Source organism: Alligator mississippiensis, chromosome 12, assembly GCF_030867095.1.
Source record: "Alligator mississippiensis isolate rAllMis1 chromosome 12, rAllMis1, whole genome shotgun sequence".
Lineage (NCBI taxonomy): Eukaryota > Metazoa > Chordata > Crocodylia > Alligatoridae > Alligator > Alligator mississippiensis.
The window spans coordinates 9,137,867-9,146,019 of NC_081835.1; the positions used below are offsets into that span (position 1 = coordinate 9,137,867).

An 8,153-nucleotide genomic window follows, 5' to 3' on the forward strand; every position below is an offset into this window, starting at 1 on the left:
GAAGACGTTTTTCTGGATATCCAATCTAAATGTACTTTGTTGCAACTTTAAGCCATTAGTCTGCGTTCTTCTCTCTTCAGCTAGAAAGAAATGATGCTTTCCCTTTATTTTATGGCAACCCATCAAGTATTTGAAGAATGCTATCATGTCTCCTCTTCAGCACCTTTTCTACAAACTGACCATGCCTAGCTCCTTAATTTTTTGTCTTGATATGGCCCTTTGGATTTCCTGGATGTTAAAGCAAGCCATAAGAACATAGAATGTAAAAACTGCCATTTAGTGCATCAGGCTGTAAGTCCATCTTGCCCAGTCATACAGTCACAGAGGGTGGATGCTGGAAGGGGGTGCGATGGCCATTTTGACAGCTGCTAAGCACTGAGCTGTTGTCTTTAGTGAACTGTCTAGAATGATTCCCAGATCTCTTCCTTGTGTGGTAATGACTATTGTAGATCTCCTCATACAAGTTTGGATTATTTTTGTCCATGTGCATCACTTCACACTTATCTATACTAAATTTCATCTGCCATTTAGCTGCCCATTCACTCAATAGTGCCAGACCCTTCTGTAGTTCCTCATTCTCTGCCTTAGTCTTTACCACTCCTTAATGTTTGCTAGTGAACTCCCTTGAACTCTGAACTCACCCAAGCACCCAATAATAATAAGCAATAGTATGATGGACTTCAACTGGAAGAACAGCTTGTGACAGGATGCACCTCCAGAGGACAGCTGCAGCACCCCATAGTGGCCACTTATACCCTATCACATCCCACTGGTCTCTCAGTCTACTGCCCTATGCTCACCAGCCATGCCTTGCTGTCTAATTAAGAAATATGGGAGACTGCCCTCAGGGTGTCTATACACATGCCCCGGGGTGGGGGGACACTTTAATTAGAGTGGCCCTGAGAGCTGCCCTAATTAAAGTGGCCGCAGCATCACGTGTATTCAGCATCCCAAGCTTTGAAATGGTGGTGGGTGTGCTTTAAATACAGTTCGTTTAATGAGCTTTAAAGTGTCCATGCTGCCATTTTGAAATGAGGGAATGCTGAATACACGATCCAAAGGCTGCTGGAGTGCGCTAATTAGGACACTCCAGCAGAGTCACAGCAGACTTGATTAGTTGAGTCTATTCGGACACGTGCTAATTAGCACGTGTTGGAGCAGAGGTCTGTCATGTGTATAGGTGCCTTCAGAGACCAGAGTAGGCCTTGGGTGCTTTACTTTGCCTTGCTCATCCTTGGGTGGCCATATTCTGGTGACAATCCCTGCCTCAGGGACTCTTTTGCCCCTTCTCTCAGCTACAGGCCCATTGTATCTTCCTGAAAATGGGGCAGGCCTGTTCTAGGGTGTCTCTTGATTTTCTCCCTAAGTCCACTGCAGTCTGAACCCTTGAAAAAGCTCTCTGTGAAAAGCCCAAATGGAAAAGAAGGCTTTCCCGGCTGTCGTGCCTATTGACACTTTATCTTCCGCTTCCACTGAACCTCCAGTGAAATCTCTCCTCCAGCCATCTCTTCTGTGCAATGGACTACAACTCACAGGGTACCAGGGAGCAGCAGATTAGTGATGAAGGGCCAGGAGGTTAGGCACCCCTTTTTCCACAAGCCCTTTAATAAAGGGGTTGAAAGGTAAGAAAGCAATTCTCTCAGGGAACATCAACTGTGGTACTTGGTCACAGAGGAAATCTTGTCACCTTAAACACAGAGCTCTCCAGGTCTGCTCTCTCACTTGAAAGGGAACAGAGGTGTGTGGGGATGAGTGATAAATTGCTGCCCAAGAAGGGTCATCTCTTTATTTCTGCTATGTTCTGTCTTGCATTGGAATTGCTTATAACAGGCAAGTCAAAGATACCACACACAAGCCAAATCCAGCCTGCAGAGCCCTATCATCTGACCCCCAGTGCTGCCGATGGGTCTCAGACTGGACCCTTGTGCCTCTGTGGCACGCGCCAGACTGGCTGCGTGTGCTGCAAAGGAAGTGTGGTGCCAGCCTGGGGTGTATTGTGGGTGGCACACAGGGCTGGTCCAGGACAGATGCTGCCAGCTGTGCTTGTGGCTGCTCTGGGATGCGTGCTGCCTCTGTGCTCTGGTCACTGCCCACAGCACTGTGCCAAACCAGCACCACATATTGGATTAGTATGCAGGTCATATCTGGTTCAAAGGCCAACCCAGCACCACTCATTTGGCTCATGTGTACGTAGACTGTCTACGTAAGCTAGTCCATTAAAAATGATTTAGAGGCCTTGACTGTATTTGCATTGCAGATTACTTACCCAGCCCAGCCGCCTGAATTTTATCACCTTTCTCTGAACCCATGGAAAAACCTGAATTTTGCCTTGTGTTCCTGATTTTTTATATCTCTTCAATAGCTATTATAAATGAAAGCAAACATATTAGACAAAGTTAATCATATATCGCTGCATGATGGCTGTTCTTCATTTCAAAACAATAACACTGCAAGGCTCTGAAGTTTGTTTAAGCTGTTTGTCTTATGTCCCATCACGGTTTTATATGACTGGGATATGCTGCTGATGAGGTGCCGTTGAAGTGTATTTAACCATTAAAACAGTTTTCATTGAAGCAGTTTGTTGAAGCCATGGGGGTGAAAATGAAGAAAAACAATTGACAGGCATTTCATTTTGGAAGCAATTTGCTAGTTGAAAACCAGTAGGACTTTTCTGATTCCTTTGTATTTTAAAATGTAAAGCTATGTTAGATTTGCAACCTTCTAAGACATAAAGCTGATGAAAATGTAATCTCCAGCAAGAGATTATCTCCCACTATTGTCTGTGCCCTCAAAGGAAATGTACTTAATTATTGCAGCTCTGAGACCATTCTAGCCACCAAGCAAGTCTCACTATTTTGTTTTGTTTACTAAATGGAGAAATTTTTTGCCAGACGTCATTTTTGTTAGAGCCAACTTTGATTACTTTTTATACCAAATATGTTATAGTTCTTGTAATTGTAATAATAGCTGCAGCAGAAGTGCAGCGAACATGTGTAAAAGGAAATGCAAGGTAATGGAATACAGTTTAGCAGCATAGATATGCAATAATATATATTACATACAGTTCACGTGCAATAATATAGATTACAGTGCATTTTCAGATAAGCATGAAGGTTTGCATTAACAGTCGACTTCAGGAAGGTAGCAAACATGCCCAAGTTCTTTTTCTCATCTTCCCGATTGTGGGAAAGCAGTGAATTGGAAGAGTGAAAAATCCATGGGGAGAATTTGAAGGTACTGGAAATCAAAACCAGTCAATTTTCTTAACTATATAGTTCCCTTGAGCACTGCTTTATGCAGCAGAAATCTTTCTGAGTCTACTGAGCTGAAGGTCATGGATCGTGGTGGCTTGATGGGCCAATATATTCAGAAGAAAGGCTCCTCAGCTGTCCAGAATGAGTCAAAGTATATGTTGCTTGGAGCTGAGAGGAGCATTGGCACCTAGGAAGGAGAGACTGCATGCCAATGAGCTCAATGCAATGATTTCCCTGATTCTGTGAGGTTAGAGTTTCCTTTCTGCTGTGGCATAATTGGTGGAAATGAATCCAGCTCTAGACCTGAAGAATTAGTTGTAGAGTAAACCAGCCATTAACAGAGACCTCCCAAGCAGTATAGAGAGTGGCTGTCACAACTGTGGCTCTTATTATATATTTCCACTGATCTTTCATACACTATTGGCTGGTTAGATTTGTACCAAGTGACAAACTGTATATACTGTATGGTAATGTATATCCTTCTGAAAGATAGGTCTTTTTAAACTGGGGTTGTGAACAGGCTTCTGGTGGACTTCACAACTGTGCCTTTCCTATAATACAATCAGGACTTGTAGTAGAGATATCTTTTATTAGACCAATAAGATTTTTGCAAAAAAATTCTTGAATTGCAAGCTAATTTCTTTAATTTATCTCTACTACGAGCAGATTTAATTTCTTTAATTTATATCTACTACAAGTCCTGATTGCCTTTTCCTCTAGACCAATATGGCTACAGCCTGGATACCTTTCCTATAATACTATATTTACCCAATTAGAAGACAAGTTAATTTCCCCCCCCACCATTTAACATGGGGGAAAAAAGCCCCTCATTTTACAGTCAAGGATGAAGCAGCAGGGTGGAGGGGAGGGGCAGGGGTTGGGGCTGGAGCTGCAGCTGCTGCCTGTCTCCCACCCCCCACTGCTTCTGCTCACCCTGCCACTCCTCCCCCACAGCCCCAGTTTCCATCCTCACACTGCCTCTCCCTTTCTCTGTCACACTCCTTCTTATCTTTGCACCATGCCAGCAGGCTCTGTCCCTGTTGCAGTCTGGAGCATGGCTCCAACCCAGCCCCATAGCAGTGGAGCCGGCACTGCTGTTCCAGCTAGGGTTCAAATTAATATTGGGGGGGCGGGTCTGCAAAAAAATTAAGCCAGTTCACTGGACAGAGCAATCTGATCAGAGGCTGCCCCAGTTATGATTTCCAAATCTTACAGGGGAATCTCATGTCTTTGTGGGGGGGAGGGGGTCAGCCCCCCTGAGATCCCCCATAATTCGCACCCTGGTTCTAGCCCATCTCTGCAACAGCAGTGCCAGCTCCTGCAGTAGTGTTGGGGGGGAGATGAGAGATGAATTTAAGATGATCCTCCAATACTTAGATTCCATACATGGAAAATTATAATACATTTATAAATGTTCTGTGCATAGAAAGAAATTAGAGGGGGTTCATCTTATGTTCTTGACTTAGGTTCATATTTAGCACCATACAAAAGTGACTGCAGGCGGACAAAAAAAGAAAAAAAAACAAAACACATTCCATCTGATTTTGAAAAATGGTACATTTGCACCTAAAACACAAAAGAAGCAGTTATTGGTATGGACTTGAATTCATTCTGCTCATCATTCACTTTGTACCATTCTTTGTAAAAAAGATTCTTACTTACGTAAGAAAGTCAGCTTAAAACTTCTGCTTTGCCTTTTCTTTTGACCTTTTCATGGGCAATGGTAACTCCACAGTGTAGAGTCTATGAAGAATATTTGCAAGAAACAACAATACTTCGATAATAGTTAACATAGGCAAAGACGAAAATTAACAACCTAACAATAAAAATGAAAGGCTGCAAAATCATGGGCAGTGGAGAAATTAGCTTCATTTTATACCAATGAAATCACTTATCCTTTATTAGAGAAAAAAAATAGGCAACTTCATTGGACATAAAATAGATACATAATAGTATTTTGATGCAATTGTTTAGAAGCGTGTACAGTTCTTCTGTTTTTACTTCTAAGTTTTATGATTCTGTTTTTTCCCATTTTGCTGTTTTGATACTTCAGCGAACATTTAATGGAAGGGGTTTTATGGGCACATAAAAATATAAATTGGACTATTTTATTTTTAAATTGTGTTCACATTTAGATAGGATATGATGTCTTCTAGAGAACTTTGAAAAATATTCCATTTTGGGCCACTTCTGTGGATTTATTTTCAGTAGTTCAGTATTTGTAGTATTTTCCCTCTTTTTCTCTTTATCAGCAAAGTGATTTGTATAAAAAGGGGGCAGGGTTGGGCTGGGTTGGCGTTTTTTTGGGGAGGGTGGGGGGGTTGGTAATTTTAATTGTTGTTCTGCTCCTGTAGTTTATTCCCCTACATGCAATCATACTATCCTGTTCGCGATATATAATCCCCACAGTAATGGCCTACAGAATATGATTTAAGATGAGGAATATATTCTGAGAAGATGAGCTGCAAGATCCAAACCTGGGTCTTAGGTGAAGATTAATTCAACTCAGCAAAATTATACCAACACACTAAAAAATTCCCCAACAGAAATAGTAGTAGGAGCTCCTGGAAATATAGCTGTTTCACCTTGTGCATGTTCCCATAAACATTTTCTACTCAGTCTACATCATTTTAACACAACACCCATATCATGTCCATGTAAGCTTTAGATTTGATTAAAGAGCAAATCACGATGTAAGACTCAGCTGAAGTTGCCGAGTTCCCCTTACTATGTGAGTATTATTAATGCTGCACTGTTTTGATGCAGATCTGTGAATTTGTCAAGGTTGAATCATAAGGTTTAAATACTCAGTTAGCTGTACATTAATATGACTCTTTTCATGGTTCCAGGTACCACTATATATATGTTGTGCAGATACAGTAGCACCTAGCATCTCAACTACTGTGTTGAATGTCGATTTTATCTTTTAAAAGGTTTGACTCTTGCAAAATTGGGCTTGCTTATCTCAGCAGTGGCTGAAAACAAATATAGCTATCAAAAGCAGTGCACTATGTGGCATAGACTAATGAGTGTCAAGTATTGAAATCTATCATTAAGCATGAACAGGTCCAAAACAAAACCTGAAAAGACATGGTACTGAGCCTAATGCAAACTTTTATGAGCAACTTAGATGTAAGGCACACTAGAATAAATGGAAAGGTTGATGAAAAGCTTGAATCAAAAGCTGATGCTCAAACATTTTGGTTTTTGTTGCCTACAGATCCCCACATGCTTTCTGAATAGACATTCATGACCTTTGATGAATCTATTAGAAAGAGAAAATAATGGGATTTTCCTATTTTCTAGCTATATTGATTAATTGTGCAATAGGAGGTCTAACCACACATCCTAATGGGGCAGCTGAAAGGAGGAGAAACATAGTACATAACAAGATCTGGGCTGTTTCAGTCAAACTTAAAGTCTCTTCTATGTCCTGATAACATTTGAATAGGAAATGTGCATTTGCATCTTGCTCTAGGCTGATGCTAATGCTTTAAATATAAATAGGTGGGAGAGTTGCAGAGAGCTGGACATAATGTCCCCTTGTGTGCACGCCTTAACCAAGCCAGTGTTATAGGTCAACAAGACTTGAGGTGGACCTTTGATCATCTCATGATTAAGGGTGTGAAGGGTCTAAGTTTTCAAGTGCATGCTTCATTTTAAACTTGCAACGTCTGCCAATATGGAACTGAACTAAGACATTTGAAATCTTACATGAAAACGGCAGAGAGAGAGGGAAGAAAAAAAATGTAATCCCCCTACAGCTCCTCCCTTACCTCCAGATTGTTCTCAGCAGCCCTCCAGCTAGGCAATATTGCTACCTGGCCTCCAGCAGCCAAACTGCACTGTTTATATAGGCAGCCCTTGCCTCCAAAATGGCTGCCCTCGTCAGGCACCTGGTGGCTGCCAACTCCAGGCCCTTAAAGTGGCAGGCACACACAGTGCCCTGCCACAGTGCCCTTAGCACTGGGTATTGGAAGGTAAGCAAGAAAATCCTAATAATAGGTAGAGTTATCCCAGTACCTAATCTATATATTGAGTAGGCTTGAATCAGCAAAAACAAGCACTTGAATTGGACACTTAAGTACTTAAATAGGACAACTTTTTTGTCTACAGGAGTTCTCAGTTTATTATTAGCAAATAATATTTATTTTAATACTTGGAAATAAATGTTGTTATTCTGTTCTAGTAAACTAACTTATTTCAATAGAGACTGCCCTCCATTTCTGTGTGAGAAATTTAGCTTTCTTGGTTACTTTATTTAACTCTACAAATTGGATTAGAAACCAGTCCTTATCAAGGTCTGAGTACCTGGCTAGTTTCAACTATAGCTTATCTATATGTTTTTAGTTAAGTATATTATAGAGCTTGAATGCTGGAAAAAGTACGTACGTGCAATAAATGTGTGTGTATTAAATAACAATCCGATCAAGGAGTGTCATTTTACTCAGACTTTGGATTAATGGATTTTTACTCAGATTTTCCATAAATAGACTAATTTTTTGCAATAATAGTAAGCATGCATACTTTCTCCAGAACGATATGGTCATGTGAAAATGAAGTGTTATAATGGAAATCTGATTATTCCTCAAACATAGCTACTGCTAGTGAACACCGTATATCTCATATTATGATTTATGATGGTTCAAATTATTCAACGGAGCCCTTACGGCTCATCAAATACAGTGTTTTCATACACAAAGTTTTGTGGGCCTTTTAAGATACTAAGTCCATGGGTTTAATATAGCATTTTGTTACCAGTAATAGTCATAGCAGTCAGAAGAATTGTTTCACTCAAATATTTTAAATAGTGTAGATAAGCTGAACCCTTTATGGTCCTTGAGAACTAATAATGTAGGAAAGAATACTTTGTGTGAAAATGTTATGGCCACATTATCA

The 8,153-nt window shown here is 40.6% G+C and overlaps 1 long non-coding RNA gene across 2 annotated transcripts; it reads right to left on the reverse strand.

Moving 5' to 3' along the window:
• Window positions 1-2,272: 2,272 nt before the first annotated feature.
• LOC132244467 (uncharacterized) lies at window positions 2,273-7,095 on the reverse strand. 2 transcript variants are annotated; one of them, XR_009455887.1, is made up of 3 exons: window positions 7,031-7,095; window positions 4,917-4,997; window positions 2,273-3,557 (listed from the first exon to the last, which is right to left on the reverse strand). It is a non-coding gene; the product is annotated as an uncharacterized LOC132244467 (long non-coding RNA). The 2 variants fall into 2 exon arrangements; XR_009455886.1 differs by having other exon boundaries at window positions 2,273-4,820.
• Between the last annotated feature and the right edge of the window lie 1,058 nt (window positions 7,096-8,153).